This window comes from Notamacropus eugenii, chromosome 2 (genome assembly GCF_028372415.1).
Source record: "Notamacropus eugenii isolate mMacEug1 chromosome 2, mMacEug1.pri_v2, whole genome shotgun sequence".
NCBI lineage: Eukaryota > Metazoa > Chordata > Mammalia > Diprotodontia > Macropodidae > Notamacropus > Notamacropus eugenii.
Window position 1 is genome coordinate 251018711 of NC_092873.1, and position 22934 is coordinate 251041644.

At 36.2% G+C, this 22934-nt stretch overlaps 1 protein-coding gene across 4 annotated transcripts in view; it reads left to right on the forward strand.

The window, feature by feature from the left end:
• ZDHHC14 (zDHHC palmitoyltransferase 14) overlaps nt 1-22934 on the forward strand; it is a 336782-nt gene that overhangs the window by 46343 nt on the left and 267505 nt on the right. The gene's annotated exons all lie outside the window — the stretch shown is intronic.

Below are 22934 nucleotides of genomic sequence, written 5' to 3' on the forward strand. Positions count from 1 at the left end.
GAAATTGTCCTTAGACTAAAAATTTTCTGTGATCTAGTTCAGTTGACTAATACTTATTTGGTATCCAGTACATGCCAACCACTGTATACAGAGGCACCAGGAATACAATGACAAAAATGAAACAGTCTTTTCCCTCAAGAAATTCTCATCCTACTGGAATATAATCAAGAGATTAGGCAGATAGAAGAGATTTAAATCTACTAACATCCTAGATACTTGTTTTTGAAAGAACTTCTAGACTTGTGTTTACAGAATTTTTGGAGTGTTTTTGGCATAATATTTTAAATGAAATTGATGGATAAATTAATTTTATCCCTTTATTCAAACTTTCTCATGATGGCAGTGCCTTCTTATGTGCTGTCATTAGTTATGACTGGACAAACTGGAGAAAAATAATTAGGGAAAAATGTAATTGCTAAGGAAGCAATATAAGGAAGCATGTACTACTTGTGTGAACTTGGGCAAGCATGATTCTCAGTTTCTTCATCTGTGAAAGTAGAAGGTCTAGACAAAACAGCCACTGAGGTAATTTACAACTGTAGATCTATGATCCTATGAATGTTACTCGATTAAACACTTAAGTGCTTACTATGTGCTAGGTGCTGAGGGCATCACAAAGATAAATTAAATGTAATGTTTGTCCTCTGAGAATTTAGGATTTAGTATGAGAACAAAAGATATAAATTAATAGAATGTAAATTAGGATATGATAAGTAAGAAGAATATAAAATTCTCTGAGATCAGGTAGGAAAGAGAAATCATTCCTATATGGCTCATTAACTTTGACAGGGAGAAAGACCTCCAAATTATTGACTTGTTTTGAGCTTTGGGTTAACTTAAAAAAAAAACAAAACCTTCACAGTCTTAAGTTTCATTTCTGTGGGCTAGTTCTCCTTAGGCCACGTAACTTCTTAAATAATTTTCCGGTTTGAGACTTGCATGAATTGATGCAGAGTTAAGTGAGCAGAATCAGGACAACTTATGCCATAACAACCACACTGTAAATAAAAACAAACAACTTTGAAAGATTTGAGAAGTCTGTTTGGTGCAGCGAACTTCCATGATTCCAGAAGACCAATGTTGAAACATAATGGATGATGGACCAGATATACAGATCGAGACATTTATTTTTGGACATGGCCAATGGGGGAATTTATTGTGCTTGACTATGCATGTTCATTACAAAGGTTTTGTTTTTGATTTTTATTTATTGAAAAAATAAAATTTGATTAAAAAAAGAATCTTCCAGTTCAGACTTCTGTCAGATTCTACTGTTGTGATTCTGTTTCTTTCCTCAAGGGTAGCATGGCATGTAGTTAAACAGACGGTGGAACTTTAAGGTTAGGGAAGGTAGTAAAGGGATCTAGGCAGTTAGGAAAAATGGGATTTAATGCCAGTTTTGCCAATAATTATCTGTGTAACCTTGGGGAAACTATTTGATCTTTCTGGGCCTTAATTTCCTCATCTGTAAAAAGAAGGAAGTTGAACTAGTTGACCTCAGAAGTCTCTTCTAACTCTAAAACCATATGATTCTGTAATCCTAGGCAAGTAAAAAAAATGGTTTGTGATTTGAAAAGAGCTGTCCAAAACAGCTCTGCATATTCTCCTGGGAACTTTCCATCAGTGGAGGCCCAGGATAACTCTCAGTCTTTTCACCATGTATGTTTTCTGCTTTTTAACATTCTGTTGAGAAGTGGTCAAAGTCAATGGCTCTTTTCCATTAATAGTGACGAGCATTTTTGTAAGCTTAGTATAGTTCCTGGCAAATAATAGACACTTAATAAATGTTTATTCACTGACTGACCGATTTAAGACTTTCAAAGTTTTACATTTTAAGGTTTACAAAGTACTTTGCAAGTGTCTCTTTTTATCCTCACAATAGCTCTGAGGGGAAAACTCAGATGAGGATGAGTGACTTGTTCAGGGTCACACAACTAGTCAGTGTCTGAGGCTGGACTTGAACTCAGGTTTTTTAGACTTGGAGCTGCCTATCAGTTTTATTCATGTGAAAAGGATATCAAATTGGATAAAAAGTGAGGAGTGAACCTTTAGTCATTAGCTTATAGGCAGCTAGGTGACTCAGTGGATAGAGAGTTGGACCTGAAGTCAGGAAGATGAGTCTTCCTGAGTTCAAATTTGGCCTCAGATACTTACTAGCTATGTGACCCTGAACAAGTCACTTAACCCCCTTTGCCTTATTTTCCTCATCTGTAATATGGAGATAATAATAGCACCTACCTCCCAAGGATATTGTGATGATTAGAGCACTATATAACTGTTAGCTATAATTAAAATAATAATAGTATTGGAATATTGAAATAATTGATCAACTAGATTATAAAAGTCCAGAATTCTACAAACAAATCATTTCCTCTGTTTCATGTGAAAATTCAGATTCTTTTAATTTTGAAAGTATTTTGTGGAACTTTGGACATAGAGATAGAAAGGGGAATTGAAAGTACTTTAATGATCATTGTTTTAAAATTTGTTTTTCACAACTGGATTTGCTGCTGGCTGCCTTAGGGAAATAGAAAATAAGGAGCTTAGATTTTATTGCTGCTTATGTTACATTAGGTTTTCTACTGATCTTTGGCCATTGTAAGAGCAAAGAGCAACGAGTGCAACTTAGTTATTTTAAAGTACTTAGCAGAGCAAGAAAATTGAGTCCATAGGAAGACAAACTAGCAAATTTAATGTGAGAGATGACATTACAGTAGCCATTCAAGTACCCCAATGGGCATCTGGAGACCAGATCCTTATTATTACTGAACCTTAATTGAGGCACAATTCAACTGTGTGCCAATTACCATGATGTCTTCTCTTTCTCCACTGCATTAAAAGTGCATTGCACTTCTGGCCAGTGTATTGGTCAGGTGAAAATGTGATTAGTAAGAGAGTCATTCTTCCCTTTTTTGGGACACACAGTTAAGGCTAAGGAGGTAAACAGTGATACTGGAAGATTTTGCTAGTGGCATTGTATCTGATTTCATCCCTGGGCACTGATAGTTAAGAGAAGGTATCCAAAGACCAATCTTATTCAAAGGAATTGATCACCAGTGGTAGAATTATGGGTACTTAATGTATTGGCATTGTATGTGTGCACACATACTCAGTATTAAGCTTCTTAATGCATCATTCCACTTCTTGCATCGATTTCATAATATTACTGGGAAATGGGACTCAGGATAGTGGTATTAGGACTTAAAGCAGCCATCTCCTTCCTTTTACAGCTGTCGAAACTGAGGCCCCAGGAGGTGAAATGACTTGCCTTAAGTTACACACGTTGTAAACGTGGGTCATTTGACTCCAAGTCTAGTACTCTTTTCATCCCATCTCGTTGCCTCCAAATACAGTTACTCATTTCTAATAACATTTAGTGGTGGTTAGAGCGCAGAATACAAATAAAGCAGTTATTCTGGTAACTCAGGCCAAAAGATCTCTTTATATATTCTCTGTGATATATTCTCATCTATTTACCCAGTAGAAGAGCTACCATTTGTAAAGCAAAGTCTTTAGTACTTCGTGTCCTCATGGGATAGGCACAATAACAGGAACCTACCTACGTGAGCTTTTCTTCAGAATTTTTTAGAGAAACAAGTAGTTTTCTTTTAGGTTGTTGTCATTAGCCTAAAAACAGGAGAACTTTCTCTTCAGAAGGATAAGAAGAGGTGGAAAATAAAATTAGATGAAGATTATTGTTATTTTGATGATAGTTTTTTAAACTTAGTGAACTTTCTATTTTTTCCCTCTGTCAGTGTTCTTGTTTTTCTTCAACAAGACAGCGAACCTTCCAGAGATCCTCTTTGGCATCCCTCATCTCCATTTAATTAATTGAGTGTATGTGTGGTGGGGTGTTGACTTGGTCAGACATGAGCTTTTGGAAGATCATTTTGACAGCTCACTGGAGTATGGACCAGAATGGGGAGAGATTTGAATTAGGGAGACCAATGAGCAGACTATTGCAATAGTCCAGGTATGAAATGATGAGGGTCTACTTGAGGAGAGGGGGCAACTTTTGAGTAGAGAAAAGTGGATATATATGAAAGATGTTGTACAGGTGCAAATGCAATACGTGATGACAAATTGGCTATGTGGGATAAATTCAGATGAGGAGTTGAGGATAACACCTAGGTTGGGAACCTGGGCAATTGGAAGAATAATGGTGCCCTTGATAGTAACAGTGAAGTTTGAAAGTGTGTGGGGTTTAGGTGGAAAGATAATAAATTCTATTTTGGATATGTTGAGTTTGAGATGTCTATGGGACATCTATGTTGAGAACTGCAATAGGCATTTGGTGATTTGAGACTGGCAGTTAGGACTGGATAAATAAATCTGTGAATCTTATGTAAAGGAATAATTGAGATCATCAGATGAGATCACCAGGTGAGATCTATAAAAAGAGATGAGAAGAAAGCCAAGTAGCCACCCTTGAGGGACACCCATTGTTAGTGGAATCATCTGGTTGAAGTTTCTGGGAAGGAGACAGAGAGAACAGTCAGACGGTAGGAGAACCAGGACTGAGTAATGCCATAAAAATCCAGAGGAGACAATATTAGGAGAAGAGTTATTGACAGTGTCCAAGTCTTCAGGAAATAGGAATTTTGAGAAAGGCCATTCAATTTGGTAATTAAGAGTTTATTAGTTTAGTAACTTTGGAGAGGGCAATTTCAATTGAATGATGAGGTCAGAAGCCAGATGGCAGAAGGTTTAGAAGAGAGTGACTCTCTACCTTTTCCCCAGGCTTTTGCATAGACTTAAAGGGGGAGGGAACTTTAGAGTTGAAAGAAAACATGAAGGAACCTCAAATGTCAGAATTGTTGGATGACTGTCGTACCATTATGACTAGTGTCTAGTCATAGCCTAGCATACAGGATTGAAGATGTGGAAAATGTACTGGATGATCACCCTAAGAAAGGATATGAAGTTTCCACTGGTGAACCTCATGAGGACTGTACTTAGAGATAAAGGACAACTTGCAGTTCCAGAGTTGTGAGTTGTGGCCAGTGTGTTCCTTAGACATGTGCCTCACTCCCTTTGTACTTTAAGTAGGTGTTCACTCTCCCCAAGGATAGGATGCGTATTTATAGGGGACCATGCCCCAGATTTGGAGTTTTATAATTGCTTTTTTTTTCCCATTTCAGTACATGCCTTTGTTAAGACCTAACTGAGCATACTGGCTGATTGTTCATGGGACATAAAGAAGCAGAAGTTCATGAGCTGTAGTTTTAGGAGGGTGGTGCTCCAGCGTGTACCTTCTATTGCTAAGAACAGTCACTGCTCTGGGGATTCAGCCTTGAAGGACCAGGGGAGTTTTCCAGAGGAGAAACTAAATGTTTGATGTTTAAATTTTTAAATAGACTTTTAATGTTGATGTTTAAAATTGTTTTCTATTGTGAACAGAGTACTATTAAGCCCTGCCTGCAATCATTTAGGGTCTCTTCTTCTGAGTTGCTGACCTACCACTTTCTGTGATTTTGAAACTCTGACATATACCTGGCTGGTAATATCAGTTATTTAAGGAAGGAGTGTATGTGAGCTAAGGCTCTCTGACAAAGTTAATATGTAGGCTTCATGTTTGTCTGCAGGCTTCTGTTTAAATTTAAGTAACCAGAGGGATATTTCCACTCTGCAAGTATCCAGATCTCTTCCTGTATGCAAGAACACGAATCCATTTGGCTACAGGAGAAAACAGCTTAATATGGTGCATTTTCATTTACTTTACTTCCCTTTGGGGTGGGGTGGAGGAATAGCTAATTTATTTTTTTTGGTTGATTTTCAGGTTGATAAGGAAAATGTTTTCAAAGGCTAAACAGCCAGGCTGGAGAGATTAATGTATTTGTCTGGAGATACATCTTCCCTTAAGGCATATGGTAGTAGAGGGTGTAGAATTTTTTTTCTTTAGCATTCTTTTGTTGAATAGGGTTATGAGAACAGTGGTGACCTTGAGTGTCACTGGCTTGCCATGTGATTTGGGGTTTCCACAATTTACAAAAGTGATATGAGCCTAAATGCTCAAAAAAAAAATAATGGCATTGCAGATGGTAGAGCCTTTTTTGATTCTAATAAATATCATTAATTCAGACTTACTTATTTAGAATTTGTGATCAGGTAGGTGCTAAGATGAAATCTATTTTTGCTTTAGCAGACCTCTTTACGTATGGTGCAGGTGAATGGAACAGGCAAGATTGAAAAGGAATGCTTCAAATACCTGGAAGAGGAAACAGTTTTCTTTTCTTTGCTTGTAAAAATTTTTATTGATATCTTTTATTTTTATATTACCTTCTTTTTCAAATATATCTCTTCCTACTCTCCTTTTGAAAGAACCAGCCCTTATAACAAATGATAGGAGACAGGTGGAGCAGAGTAGGATCGTACCTGTGATTTCATTCAGAACCACCTAAGTTTCAGGGTGGATAGGTTCCTGAGCTTGGAGTTACTAGCTGCGTGATCCTGGCCAAATCACTTTATCACTGTCTGTCTTAGTTTCTTCTGCAAAAAGTTTCATTTGTAACATGAAGATCATGATAGTACACTCCTCCCATGCTTACTTTAAGCATCAAATAAGATAATGTTTGTAGTGTTTTACAAACTTTAAAGCATTAATTATAAATGCTAGCTATTATTATTATTATTGATTATTAATTGGTATCAGGAGGCAGCTTACAGTTTTGGGGGGCAATGAGAGGCTAAATGACTTGCTTGGGTTCACAGAGCTGATGAGTGTCCATCTGCCAGCAAGTATTTATTAAACTTTGTACTATGCTCTAAGCATTCTACTAAGTGTTGGGAATAATTCTTCCTTCAAAGAGCTCATGTTCTAATAGTGGACACAACTTGAAAATGACTAGGTAAATACAAGATATATGTATAGCAGATGGAACAATATATGTAAAATCCTTCTATATGTATTTCTATTTATCAGTTCTTTCTCTAGATGGAGATACCATCTTCCTTCATATATCCTTTGTAGCTAATTTGGGTATTTATAATAATCAAAATGACTTAGTCACTACAATAAGAAAAAGAAAGAAAAGAAAAAGAAAGAAAAGAAAAGGAGGTACATTTTCTCCTTTCAGAGACAGACAATCTTGGTCGTTATAATTATAAGTCACCTTCATTTTTTGGTTGTTTTCGTTCACATTTTTATAGTTTTTTCATCTTTTTTCCCTCTAGTTCTGCTTATTGCCTTCTGTACCAGTCTTCCCATGCTCCTCTGTAGTTGAGAAGGAACTATTTTTGAGAACACTAGAAATTTATTAGCCTATTTAATGGTCCATCTTTGTAACAAGGATTTTGTTATAGCAGTTGTTATATCCTTTTGACTAATGTGGAAATGGAGACACAGAGAGGTTAAGTGGTTTGCCCAAAGTCATATACCAGGTAAGGAACTGAGCCAGGACTGGTCTTGTGATCAGCGTTCTTCCCACTGTATCACAAAAGTAATGAAAGGTAATTTCTTTAAAAATAATTCCGTAATAGGCTGTTTGCCTCCCCCATTTAATTATAATCATAGGATTTTATACTAAAAGAGAACTTATAGATTATTTAGTCCTAATCTCTCATTTTATGAATCACAAGATGGAGAACATTAAATGACCAAAGTCATTACTCAGATTGTAGCAGAGTTGGTACTAACCCTGGTACCTTAAGGCCATATAACATATATGCAGTGCTTTACAAACATTAAGGTACTGTAGGAATGCTAGCAATTATTGTGGCACTGGTGGTGCAAGGGTGGAGTGTTCAAATGTGCATCAGGTCCCTCTGGTCATTTGCATTATTCTTTTTTAATTATTAATTTGTTTTCAGTTTTCAACAATCACTTCCATATGTTTTAAATTTTCTCCCTCTCCTTCCCCAAGAAGGTATGCAATCTTATATGGGTTCTACACATACATTCTTATTAAACACATTTTCATGTTTATTTGCATTATTCTTAAAGCTAATTCAGTGCTTGGTAAAATTAGTAAAAAATGTATTCTGGCTTGCAGATATTATGTTAAATTTACTTTGTTAGGTCTGAAGTAACTTAAAAACATGAACTTGTTAGAACATGGATTTTTCTGATTACATTTCCCTAAGCTGGTATATGGAAAATAGTTGTAGTCTTACTTTACAAATGAGGAGAATCAGCCCCAGAGGCAGTTCGTGATTCTCTTAAGATCATGTACGTGGTAGACTTGGAGCCAGAAATGGGTAAATGGTTATCCCGTGGAAAACATGACTTAAAAACCAAATGAGTCATTATACTACCCTTTGTTGAGCTAGTGTTTTCTACTGACTCAATACAAGCTGGGTTATGGCTGATAGTTAACTTAAGGTAGGCCCAAGATTGTCTTTACAAAAGCAGTAGAATTTTGCATCTAAGTTCTATTCCTCACACAAGTGTGATCTTGTACCAGACATAGACCTCTCTTTTTAAATGTTAAGTATCATCCACTGACATTAACTTGTGTAGATATTGCTGAATAAGACCATGGGGGAAGGTATTTAAATTTGTTTTTCTTCAAACTAGCTTTATAAGTGCTCAGAAAGAGAGCCCCCGCCAAAGCCCAAAGTCCCTTTAAGAAGAATGTTCCAGCTGCCTGTTAAACTGCAGAGCAGCAGCAATGAGAATTTTCATTGTGTGTTAAAAGTTGTCTTTCAGTAGAAACAAGGGGTCAGAGAGCTGGGAAACTGCTAGTTGCCAAGTTGTACCTAAAGTAAACTTTAATTTTGACCAAGATAAATGAATTCAGAGGAAGATATTCTCCAAGTTGTAAAAGGGCTGCACCAATGTTAGCTGCTGTAATTATTGGGTATCATTATTTATTGTTTTTATTGGATATGGGAAGTAGCTTGGCATGGGAGATAGAGCACTGCTTTTGGAGGTAGCAAGGTCTGGGTTCACAACCTGTTCTGACATTAATGAGCTGTGTGATTATGGCCAAATTATTTAATCTCTCTGAGCCTTGGTTTCCACAGTGTATAAAATGGTGATATAATGCCATTACTACTCACCTCATAGGGTTGGTATGAGATTTAAATGAGATAATGTATACAAAACACTGTACATTTTAAAGTGGCACATATGCATATATTGTATGTATTTCTATATGTATACACACATATTCTTTATCTGTTATGTTTTTTTCAATACCATTTTGAAGTAGAGAGAAGGAAACAACAGGAACAAGCAGCCTTCCTGAGACTGAGCTATTATATCTGCAATGGGAAACTATACTTTTCCTTAATTAGCAGATTTAGTCAAAATTGATGTTCTACTCTGATAATAGCATCTAATTTTAAAAGAGTTTACTCATAAGGGCTTTTAGAAATGTGGCACTACACCCAGAATTGCAGTTATTCCTTGTGATTCTGGAAGAATTTCAAAATTTGAGGTAGAAGCTTAAGTAAGAATTGATAACAAGATTAGGAAAAATGAACTATTTTGTACCTAGACACTGTAATTCTTTAAGTTTTACTTCAAAAGGTATTTTCGATGTTAATATGGAAATGTTAATTATTTCTTTTTTAAAAAGCTTATTTTAGTTTTAATTTATGGAATAAAACAAGCATTTCCATAACAGTATAATAAAAAAAGATGATTGGACAGGAAATTACAAGTCCATCACAGACAACTTGCTATTCTCTCTAAATATACAGCACCGTTATTGTAAATGCCTTTTTTTTCTCTTCCCCTATCCTACTGCCTTAGAGATGACTACAATTAGACAGAGATAGGGGTAGGTGTAATATTTTACATGTATACACATACACACATATGTATATATAAGTATATATACACACGTGTGTATAATGTAAAATTATTCTACATATCTATCAGTTCTTTCTCTTAATGCAAATAATGTCTTTTTTACATGTCTTTTATACTTAATTTGGGCATTTATAATACTCAAAATAACTTACTTGTTCCAAGTCATTCTTAAAACAATTTTGCTGTTACTGTATACAAGGTTCTCTTGGTTCTGCCCTTTTTACACTTCAGTCTGCAATCATTAAGCTCATTATTTCTTAAGCAATATTTATTCTATATTTATTCAATATTTATCTTTTAATATTAAAAATAATTTTGGGGTTTTATGTATGTTCTCTAATGTCAGTTGTCTTTATTTAGATTAACCTTAGATTTACCTTGACCTATACACATTTTCATGGCAACTACTCAAATTGTACAATTGATTCTTATGAGGAACTAAGCAGCTTTTAGGGGCTCTTTTAGCTCAGAGGTTTTTATAATTTTTGGGGGTCAAACTGATCTGATAAAACCTATGAACCCTTCTCAGAATAATGTTTCAAAATTTATAAAATATAATATATAAATAGTAAAAAAATTGAGATAGAGTTACCAAAAATATTTCTAAAAATTAAATTTGTGGACCTGAGGTTAATAACCCCTGGTCCAGGGCTTCTTAAACTTTTTCCACTTAGTACCCCTTCAGTGCTTCTTAAACTGTGGGTCGAAACCCCAGATAGAGGTCGATGCCCACAAACAAATCTCACAGTTTTAAAACTACTTCTCTACCTATGGATAAATAATTTACTATGAACTGCTTTCAAGACAGGTTAGCAGTTAAAATGTAGAAAATTTCTTTATAGTGTCACCTTGTTTATAACATGATCCTTAGAACAAGGATCATAAAGGTAGTGATATGTCTTTTCCAAATACTAGCGCTGGAGCACAAAATAGTATTATGGATTGAATAAAGCACTTGTTTGAGGTGCACGTGATCATATGAACTTTCAGCCCCTGCAGCAGTTTTTTTTCCTGTTAGGTTGTGCAGTTTTTCAGGGTAGTGTTCAACTTGAATATTTTCTAATAAAAAATGGGTTTAAAGTGCTAGGGAATTTCTGCCATGGGCCAAGTTCATCTCTTCACTGGTCACTAAATATAGCCTCACCTCTTTGTCACTTTTGGGTTTCCTTTCATCTTGCACAGATGTTAGAAAGCACAGTAAAAGTGACAGAATCATATTTCTCATCCAATGACATAGATTTTTACCTCCCTCTGGATACCTCTCACCTTGACTATTATTTCTGTGGTGAAAGATTCTTCAGGAAATTAAACTAGGCTTGTAAGACAAGGAGGTACAGGGCGGTAGTTTTTCAAATTGACAGACTGACATCAGCTTAAAGTTGGTCTGTGCCTTAATGTTATTGATCCAGTAGAAACAAACAAAAAACAACTTCTTTAATAACAGTAACGAGTGTGAAAAGCATATTTTTTGTTTTTGTGAATACAAGACTTTTTCTGAACTAAACCTCAATTTTTCTTAGTTCTTTCTATCCCTCCCAAAACTCCACTGAAGATGGGATGGGACACACCATTGGAGCTTTAATCTTACTTATGGAAGATATCCTGAGTGAAGAAAATATTTGTTTCTATTGCTCTGTCTGCCTAGAACAAAGTACCTAGTCCAAGTATCTTCTTTCTTTTTCCTTTTTCCTTTTTTGCCCCATAGATACAAACTTGCTGAGAGTAGAGATTATATCTTTTATAATGTAGTGAGTATATTTCTTAGTACATGTTGGGTAATTAAAAAATACTGGCAATAGAATAATTCAGATACTTTGGATTGTAATCTAATGTCTTGATTATTCTCTCCCACTTTTATTTTAAGCTTCTAGGTTTTTTCCTCTTATGACTGACTTGATATGAGTGGTGTCAAGGTCTATGCTCACAATGCTTCTGATTTCTGGGATGTTTCAGTTGGCTTTAAGTAAAGTGTACACCGCATTGTGGTTTCATTTTAGTTATATTTATAGTCCTAGGTCTTGGTTGTCAGTAACAAAGAGTCACTGTCTTTCCCATTTGGTAGCTTTAGTTTCTTTCCTTCAGAAGTGATCAGATATGGGGAATGGCAAGCTTCATTCTGGCACATGGAAGTGATCTTGGGTTCTTGAAGCCTATACTTGTAAGCACATTTAGATTCCACCAAATGAGAAAAGCTTCATGTGTAAGTTCAAGCACAGACTTGTCCAAGGATCATCCTAGCTAAGTGTGCAAAAGCTTATTGGAAAAAAGATTGAACAGATAGTGATTTGGAGGGCTATACAACTCACGAATCCACATTTTAAGGCAGCTAACCAAAGAACAGAAGCAATAGAGTGCTGGCCATGGAATTCAGGAAACCTGAGTTCAAATCCAGCCTTATTAGTTGGGTGGTCCTGGACAAATCAGTTGACCTCAATTTCCTCATCTGTGAAATAGGGATATTAATGCCTGTTTTCCAAAGCTGTTGCAAGGAAACCTTGAGACAATATTGTAAAGTATTTTACAAACTTTAGACACTACATAAATGCTGGTTGTGGTTGTTCTATGTGCAGGTGTATACTAAAGTATAGTGGAGTTGTGGTCCTGTGTGGGTGGAGGCACATTGCTGAAATCACAGATCTTTTGAAGTAATGGAAATTTAGCTTACTGTGTGTACCTAAATCAGTATTCTCCCTCTCACTCCCTTAACCAATATGAATGGACTTTTTAAATGTGAAATTTATGCTGAGAATTTCTATGCGCAAATATTGGGTCTCTATACTTAGAATCATAGATTTAGAGCTGGGAGGAAACGTAGAGATCATAGAATCCCACTCCCTGATTTTATAGATGAGGAAACAGGTCCAGAGAGTTTATATTTTGCTTAGGATCACACAGATATTAAATGACAGAGACCAGGATTTGAACCCATGTCCTTTGGGTCTAAATCCAAGGTCCTTTCTGTTTTTGTGACTATAGTTTGGGAAGAGCTGAAGATGTAGGAGGTCTGGCAGATCTATTCTTTTCTTGGGTCTTATCCCAGTTATTTCACCACAATCACTGTTATTCCTATAAATGATGCTTTTCTTAGCTTTTTTTTTTTTTTTTAAATAACAGAAGTAAATAGTATTGCCAATACTTGTAGATAGAGGTCACTACCTCCAGAGGAGCATGGAACTGATCTTAGTCCTGAATTAACAGGAAATCTTCGAAAGGGTTAGAAGAAAAATTGTAAAGGGAAATTGAACTCATCACGGTTGTCATTTCAGACACTGCTATTCTGCACCTTCCTGCCTTTGCACATATTTCCCACATATCTGTATTACGCTCCTTTTCATCTTTACCTTTTGGAATCCCTGGCTATGTTCAAGACTTCCTTCAAGTGCTACCTTTTTGTGATCTCAGCCACTGCCCCTCCCTCCCATTCCACCCCCATCAATTGTTAGAATTTTCTCTTGAAATTCCTTTGCATTTATTTCATATATATTGCGCATTTATAGCAATTTTCATTTTTGCTATTATATGATCTACACAAAGCAGCTGCAAAGTGCATTTTCAGATTATCAGTCATTTGTGGCATACAGATACTTGTCTAGACATCTCTTTTTTTTTTTTGCCAGGAATGCAACAGGAACTAGCATCTATATGTGAGTTTTTTTCATAAATTTGGTCAAGTAGCTTCATTGGCTGTGCTAGATATTTTTCTTTTTTTTCCTTTAAATTATTTGTTTTCAGTTTTCAACAATCACTTCCGTAAGTGTTAAATTTTCTTCTCCTCCTTCCCAAGACAGCATGCAATCTTATATGGGTTCTACAGATATATTCTTAGTAAATGCATTTTCACATTAGTCATGTTGCATAGAAGAATTAAAATGAGTGGGAGAAACCATGAGAAAAACCAAAACAAAAGAAAACATAACACCAGAGAAAATTGTCTGCTTCATTCTGTGTTCAGGTTCCATAGTTCATTCTCTGGATGTGGATGGCATTTTGCCTCAAGAGTCCTTTAGGAATGTTTTAAGTTCTTGCATTTCTGTAAATGGCTAAGTCTATCAGAGACAGTCCTCTCATGCTGTGGCTGTTACTGTGTACAGTGTTCTCCTGGTTCTGCTCGTTTCATTCAGCATCAGCTCATATAAGTCCTTCCAGGTCTCTCTGAAGTCCTCATGTTCATCATTTCTTATATGTTCTGGATATTTTTCACAGGAGAGAGAGATTCATTTAACAACTGGTTCAGCCTCAGTCATTATATGAATGTGTAGGAATGTGACCTTGTCTTGTGTTTCACCTCTTGCATCTCTGCTAAAAATTGGCGGTTATTGGTCTTCTATATTTGGTGAAGCTGCATCTGGGTAACAGTTGCTGCACATATTTAGTGTGGCAGTGGCTGATGCAAGAACCAAATGAAGGGGTGTGTGTGGGTGTGTGTGTGCGTGCGTGCATGTTCATGTGTGTGCACACACACATATATACTCATCTGTATGGCACACATATGTATACACATTTTGTATATATGCATGTATGTATATGTATGTGTGTATACATATTCTCAGAAAACCCTGAAATGCTTTATGAATATTAGCTATTATTCCTCTTAAAATGACAGAATTTGATCAGCAGTAAATCAGTAAGCTAATATCTCTTACAGATGATTATATAAGAGGGGATAGGAAAAGTATCATCTTCATTTCTTTACATTCATATTAAAGTCAGAGTAAAAGTGCAGCTTGATGGTCCCCATGCTGAGGCAGAGTTTACATTGTTGGTATTGTTTTAAAGATAAACGTTAAACTTTCTTTTAAAGCCTTGCAAATCATTTCAGAATGGAATTCAAGGATAATTTCATAATTATTCATTCATTTAGTTAAGAGATTCATAGTGAGTATCTGCTATGATCAAGGCCTATAGCTAAGCACTTAAGGGGAATATAAAGATATACAAGATATAGTTTCTTCCCACAGAGAACTTGTAGTCTAGTAGAATAAACACAGAAATTGACAGGATGCTTCCTCTGGGGTCAACTGTAATCCTGTTCTACATTTTAGCAGCATCAGAAAAGATGAAAATTTGGTCAAATCTGAAGTATTCAGGCTTAAGCCATATTGTTTTTAGAGAGATAACTTGATTTTGGCACTACTTGCTATTCCAATGAAAAACTTGTTTGGGGTGGAAGAGGTAGGTAATCCTCCAGTAAAAGTGGTCTCTTGGGTTGATTTCATTGTAATTTAATTCAACATTGAGCTTTTCTATGAGAGAAAGTCAGAAATGCTCCAGCTGCCTTTAGTCATAGAAAAAGTTTTTGCATGACCTCTTTCATGCTACAAACTTAATTCATCCAAGCTGTTCCTGCAGGATTTTCTGAATGACAAAAATTAGCTGTCATCCATTTAAACCATTGGCCCAAGCCATTTGTTTCAGCCTATGTTGAGTAGTAAGATATACAGGAAAAGCAGAAAATGGAAGATCATTCCCTTTTGCTTTCTTCATGAAATTAACACGCACTGTTGACATTTAAACATGTGTCGGTTTTTTGAACATTTTTGCCACATTAGAATCCAGATGGTCTTTCCAAAAGGAGCGCAGTCCCTGCTGATCAAGTGGGAAGTCAAAAGACAATGCTCCTTCCTGTATCAGAATCTACTTTGCAGGCCAGTATGAGAAGTGGGTAGAGTAGGGTACGTAGGAGACTCGGACTCACTAAGGATTTGGAGAATGAAAGTAATTTCTGCTCAGGAAATCTTGATTGGTTCATGACATTGCTATTCGGATTGTTAGTCCTTGTAGTCAAGGCTAGAATTAAAGCATCTTACTGTCCAAGATGCAAAGTTTTGTTATTTCTAATAAAGTTTTTGAAATTTCCCATGGCCACCTTTCCAAAATGGCAACAGCAACCATGCTTTATTGTGCAATTTAGTGTTTGGAAAGCTTGCGTTTTGTCATGATCTATTTGTTTGCTTCATGTTTATGTAAGGAGAATTTAGGATTAAATACTAGTAGTTTTCATTATTAACTGTGGTCATTTTGGCCTTGTAGGTTCATAGTTACACTGTTACTATTGCTGTATGTCTTTTCATATTTAAAGAAGATTGTTTTGACCATCTCCTTAACATTGCAGAATATTTTTGGTTACTTGAGTAACCTTATCTAGTAGATGCTTATTAAGTGTTTGTTGATTGAATGAATGAACAATTTGTCAAGATTTTTGCATTCAGAATCAAAGAAAACAGCCTGTTCTTTGCGTTCCCTTTCTGCAACCAATATAAAGAGGGCCTCTTGCCCTCTATTGATCAAGCCCCTATTTCTTGGCTGCTGGAACTTGGGGATAACCTTGATAGCAAAAGATATAATATAGGTGCACCCAAGAAATTGGGTTCCCTGCTTACCTCTGCTTTATGTTCTCAAAGTTTCATGATTATTATAACAATTTTTAAAAATTGTTATTTTAAACAATTTTAAAATTGTTCCCAAGCTATTGATAAGGGCAAAATCACGGCCATCCTATTTCTGAGAAGTGCATTATAAGGTTTTAAATTTCAGTTGACTACCTATGTGACACGGGCCTAGTTACCCTCCTTGGGCCTCTGTTTCCATTTCAATAAAGTGAGGGGGTTGGATTCAAATATTCCTAAATTCTTTTTCAGCTCTAACATTCTATAACCCTAATTCTGGTTTTCAGATTGTAATTAAGGATGAGAGGATGGGATATTTAATGGGTGTGAGTATATTTGTGCTCTCCAGCATGCGCACACACACTCGCACACTCACACGCTCCAGAGCATAACTGGTGGGTCTTACTAGCCTTGACAAGTGTTTCTTTCAAAAAGAGCTTTTAAAAAACAAAATGTGACACCACATGTGGTGTGAAAAATGTTGAAAGCTTTGAAGTCTTCCAGTTGGCTAGACTGAATGTTTCCTGAGGGAACACTGCACTTTTGTGTAAAAGGAAACAAAGTAGTAACTAAGAAGAGAATTATTTCTCTTTGTCCCTTTCATTGCATCAGCATGTACGTTAGCCAAGCGCTAAGCTTAATGAATGAATGAAATGCTTGCTCATTTGCAGACCCATGTGGTAACCTCGATGATGCCCAGGTGTGTGATTCTTGTGACACATCATAGTTTCATGTGCTAATGAATTTGAAGGGGGGGAGGGAAGCAATCAAAATTAGAATTACCCTTTAGTAGCAAGGTGGAGTTAATTCTAAGTTAATTGTTCCTATAATTTTTTTTAAAGCTAAAGTCTTTCAGCTCTTGGCTAAACATGCGTGTGTGTGTTTGTGTGTGTGTGTGTGTGTGTGCGTGTGCATGCACATGTGCACACATACACAAATCTATCACAAGGGGAACATAGTTTCTGGGATGAACCCATTCCATTAAATGCTGTCAAGTTTATTTCCATGATCCTGAAGCTAGAGAGTTAGAGGCTTGATCGTTGGAGGACAGGGAATCTTCTGCATATTGATGTTATTTCACAAAAAAATAAACAAAGAGGTCAGATTGCTTTCTTTAACTTATGAATGGACTGGCCTTGGCAATTAATTCATTCATGCAACAAACATTTATTGACCATCTACTTGTTAAGACATTATGCTAAGTGCTGTAACTCACTGCAGGCTGAGTGCCTGAACCAGATTAAAATTTAATTGGAAATATTTAATAAAATAAAAATACAATAGAACATAGAGAACGTTCATGTGTGACTTTTTAAGTCAATGTGTGGCCAGCAAGGATCCCTGTCTTCAATTTAGTGGCCCCCATTTCTATTTGAGTTTGATGCCACTGCTGTACAGGAAACAAATATCAATGTTCCTGTCCTCAAGGAACTTACAATCCAAGAAAGAAAATAAGATATGTACACAGGTAACTACCATAAAAATAATGTGGTAATAGTAGTGAAGTATGAACATTTTTCTAAGGAAATTCCAAGTTGGGGGAGATACTTCCAACTTGCAGGACAGGGACAAGCTATGAGGAACTGGCAGCTGAGCTGGGCCTTGAGGGCAGGGAGGGATTTCAGTGTTCAGAGATTGAGTGGTATGATGTTCCAGGGTTTGACCAGAGAAAAGGCGCAGAGGAGAAAAGGTATAGATAGCCAGTACTTAGCATTGTCTAAAACACCTAGTCTCCAAAGGAGAGTAACATCAGCCAAAACTTGGAAGGTATATCCAGATCATGTAAGATCTTAGTTTTCGACAAAAGAGAGTGAAAGGTTCTTGATGACTCTGATTATATTATGTATTGGGTAAGATTGGAGAAGAAACTGGAAATGGGATGACTGGTTAGGAAGCAAATCCAGTTTCTGAATTTAGCTTAGGGTGAGTAATTACCTTTTAGGTGAATAATAAGTCTTGATTAGCTCCTTTTAGAATGCTCCTGGACAATGTTTTACTTTATTTTCTGTCATTTAATCTGATTCAATAGGCTCTTTAAGGCACAATTCTAGTTTAAGATAATTTTTCTCTAATATTCACTAGATACTTAGTTTTTTAAACATAAAGTTTTATTGAGATCTTCTGTATTTTGCTACCTTTTGAGGTAGATGGTGGTTTGGTGAATGGAGCGCTGGACCTGAAGTCAGGGAGATCTGAATTGAAATCCTGCTTCACATATTTATAACCTGTGTTACCCTGGGCAAAGGGTAACACCTGCCAAAGTTTCATCAGGTGTAAAATTATTATCTTAACAACAGCACTTCGCTCCAGACATTATTGTAAAGATAAAATAAGATATTTGAAAAGTTTTTTCTAAATCTTAAAGTGATATATAAATGCTGTTATTTTTATTATTATTATTTTACATCAACTAGCTTTCCCCCTTTAAACCTCTTCCCCTTTTCCAGAGAGCTATCCCAGAAAAAAATCATCAAAACCAATGAATGTTTTGGAGAAATGTGATATGATATGCAATCTTCCCTGCCTGTGGACTCCTGCCCTGCCTCTGCAAAGCAGTGGTGGGCAAGGAGGGAGGAGGTATCTTTTCATGCCTCTTCTTTGGGGTGAAGCTTTTGCTTTGTGTTTTTGTGGCATTCTTTTTTGATTATTTTTTTGGTGGGATTGGTGATTCTTTCCATTTACATTGTTCATGAATTACTTTGAAAATGGAATTTCCACTATGAACTTATTTAGCTTATGGAAAGTTTATCCCCATTTTGGGGCTGCATAAAGATGAGCAAACAGCAAGCTTAACATTTTGAGTTATAGAGAAGTGACAAGCAAAACATTTCTGGTTTGCTCTTTTCATTTACGCTATTTATAGAACTGTTGGGTTAATGACACTAGTTTCATCCTAAGGTCAGAGAGAATCCTTGCATAGTATTTGTGTGTGAGAGTTCCGTCAATGTTTCATATAAGGAAAAGAAAACTATTTATAGAGTTTTATTCCTAAGCTGCTAGGAAAACGTGGGGTTGCCTTTTGGATTCTTTGTTTCCTGAATTTTATCGTTACTTAAAAAAAAAAAAAAATCAACCATGGTATGGTTAGCACATTATGGTGGAAAGAGCACTGGATGTGTTGTTGTGTATATTGTATATACATGTATATTATTATTGTTAATAATAATGATAAAAATACCTGGGTTTGAATTTCACCTCTGACATGATTGGTGTGACCTTGGCCAAGTCACTTAGTATCCACAGGTCTCAGTTTAGGATTCCAGTTCTAAATTTATGATTTGATGATGATGATGAATATATTTGAACATTTAAGGGACGTTTCTCTTGGGAATATCAGGAGAATTTTGTTCTCAGAGGGACAGTAAGATAGGTAAGCTGGTAAGCAGAATGTGAGTAATGAATACAGATAGAGATTTTGAAGGATGAGGTGGACATCAACCCAAGAGATCAGCTTTTTGATTTGGCAGGTGAGTGAAAGAGTACTGAGACTTGGAAAGGTTGAAGACGATTTAAATCCCCTTTTCACAGCATTGCTAGGGAGGTGATGACACCCTACCTCTTTCCCATAAAACCTAAGGTGTTCCATAAAACCAGTCCAAACCAAGAGGGATGGTGGGGAGTCTAGGGTGCTTGCTATGGGTATCTGACCATATTTTTTTTTTTAAAGTTACATTAATATCTTTTTTAAAAATGAAAATCATTTCCCCAAATATTCCCTGAATCCTCCTTTGTGACCAAAAGAAACTGTTCACAGGATTATATAATCACAGATTTACAGCTAAAAGTAAATAGAGGTCATCTAATTCAACTTCCTCATTTTATAGATGAGGAGACTAAACTTACACAACCTCCACAATGACTACATTGGACAGAGCTGTCACATTCTACTTCTAGCACTGCCCCTCCCCCATCCTCCCTACAGACCGGAGGGAAGTATGCTAAAGCATCTGTTCTCCAGTACCAAGATTAGCCTGACCTAATAATCAAAAAAGGACACACAGGGAGATAATACGACTGACTACATTAAATTAGACCAATTTCTTCCGTAATAAGGTCAGATTTAGATACTTGAAAAAATTTTTAGATTAATATCTGGACCTTGAATTGTACTTGGAAATGGAAATGTACTTGGAAGTCAAGTGTAGTATATTCCCTTGGGTACACAAGCCACTGTGTACTCTATCAGCTGAAGCTTTTAAATTGTTTTCATGGGCATTCAAAAGTACAGCATGCTACCAGAGAGCCAATGTGGAATTCACAAAAGTGTGGGTCACTAAGTAATCAACATATTAAATTCTATATTTAGGCACAGTGAGTAAAGAAGCATTTCTATTTCATTAGCTATTAAGCATTCATGACAAAACACATATGAAATCTCTACTAAGGGAATCCAGATTTATGCTGCCCCGGCTTTATATACTCAATTCATCTTCCCATTATTACAAGCAGCATTACTAAAACCCATAATTTTTGCAGAGAACAAACTACAGGTACTCAACATGTTACTATCAGTTATGTGGTTTTTAGAATATCACATCCTATATCCTATAGCAGCCAGCTAAAGTCAGAGAGCTGACAATGAATTGGACTTTTAAGGGAGCAGGAAGTGGTCTAGCCTTTGGACATAATTTTTTTTCTTATTTAATAAATCTAAGGTGTTGTCCAAAATGGTGGTGATGTCCAAGAGCTTTTTTCATTTGAATTGCATTCATGCTGAGTTTGTCACTTTGCAATTTAGGGAATTAAATTACCAGCAATGAGTCCCTGTCCCAGCTGATTTGAAATCTGGAGAATGCCATTTAATTCTATGTCCCGGCACTGTAGTTTCAGCCAGTAAATATTCCATTTCTTCATCACAATTTGTTTTGAACTTTTTACCTCTTGTGTCTTTAGATATTTACTTCACCACTATTTAAAGATACTTCCCACCTTTACTTTGTCTCTGAAATAAGTCAGGGTCTTTAATGAATTGCTGGATGTAATTTTAGGGTCACAAGGTATTTTTTTTTTTCTGTTTGAGAGCTCATGAAAAATAGATCAGTCCCTAAAGACTAGAAGGGGAAAAAGTCATGATATTATAAAAGAAAAAAAAGGACTTGACCTGGGAGTTATAGACCAATTGGTTTAATTTTAATACCTTTGGAAGTTACTAGAATAGGTTGTCAGATAATCAATTTGCAGTTACTTAGAAGAGGTAGAAGACATGGAGGAGAAACTGGTAAGATTTTGTAAAGATTAACTTACCTTCCTTCTATGATAATGCAGCTAAATATTGCAACACACCAATGGATAGTGAATAGAGCTTGGACTTGGGGTCACAAGGCCTGAATTAAAATACCACCTTAGACATGTACTAGCTGTGTGACCTTGGGCAAGTCACATTACTACTCTGTGACTCATTTTCCTTATCTGTAAAATGAGCTGGAGAAGGAAATAGCAAGTATCTTTGCCAAGAAAATCCCAAATGGGGTCATGAAGAGTCAAACATGACTGAAATGACTAACAACAACAGAGAGATAAAGTATGGTACTGAATATGATATAATGGTGGACTTGGGGAAAGCACAAAGCAGTAGTCTATGAACGTCAATATGTCTTGATTCTGTCTAGAATGACATTTTCATGAAGGAATTCTAAATATGTAGGCTAGAGGCATTTTTACTATTAGATTTGTAGGGAGCATGTTGGCAGAACACCCTAATAGCTTAGCATCAGGCCACTAGATTGTAAGCATGTCAAGGGCAGGGACCCACACTTCATAGCACAGTGCTCTGCACATAGTAGGTGCTAGAAGAAGCAGTATGCTGTAGTGGAAAGAGCACCTGACATACATTCAGAAAAAAACCATCAATATAAGTCCAACACAGATTGTTACATGATCGTGGGTCAGTCCCTTAAGGTCTATGAATCTAAATTTACTCATCTGTAAGTTGAGAATAATGATGTTTATACTATGTGCTTAATGAGATTTTTGTGAGGAAAACAATTTATAAATGCTATTTAAATGGTATCTATTATTATAAGTGCTCACTAATGTTTTGATGAATGAGTGAATTTTATTAAAGGGCTGAAATGAATGAGCTTCACAGCATTCAGTATTTGGGGCAGCAATCTCTGCAAGTTTTGGGGCTTGCTAGATAGAAGGGACTCTTAAGAGATTAAACGGGAAAACTAGGTATCTTGGATTTGAGAACCTGCTGATTCTTTAAAGGGACTATTTCCAGAGTGTTTGAATCCCCAAAGGCTCCATAAAACACTACATTTATACACAACACACATCAGCTGGATAGTTAGGAATGATTACTTTTAGAAGATTAGTCATTTAGTTTATTACTTGTGTTTTCTTTGGGGGAAGGGGTCTGCACCAGTGATTTTATTGGTGTGAGGAACTCCTGGCATGGAAATTCCCTCTATTAATGTTGAATGAATGAATAAAAAAGTATATATTAAATGCTTACTATGTGCCAAGCACTCTACTAAGCTCTGGGGATACAAATGTAAAAATGAGACAATCCCTGAATTCTCAAGGAGATTACATTCTAACGGGGGAGACAAGAAATATTGACAACATGGAAAAAGTGCAGTGGTAGCAGAATGTTTTGAGAATTCACAGGGATGAGTGAATGGAACCACAGGGGAGTTCATACTCACATCCTTCCTAATAACAATGGCAGGATTGATTTGACTATGGTTCCAGAGTTGGCAGTCCTTCAGGGGAGGGAGATAAGTATATGGTCAGGCATGGGGAGAATGGCAAAGCCTAGGAGTCTAGAAGGTGTAGCAGGAGATAGG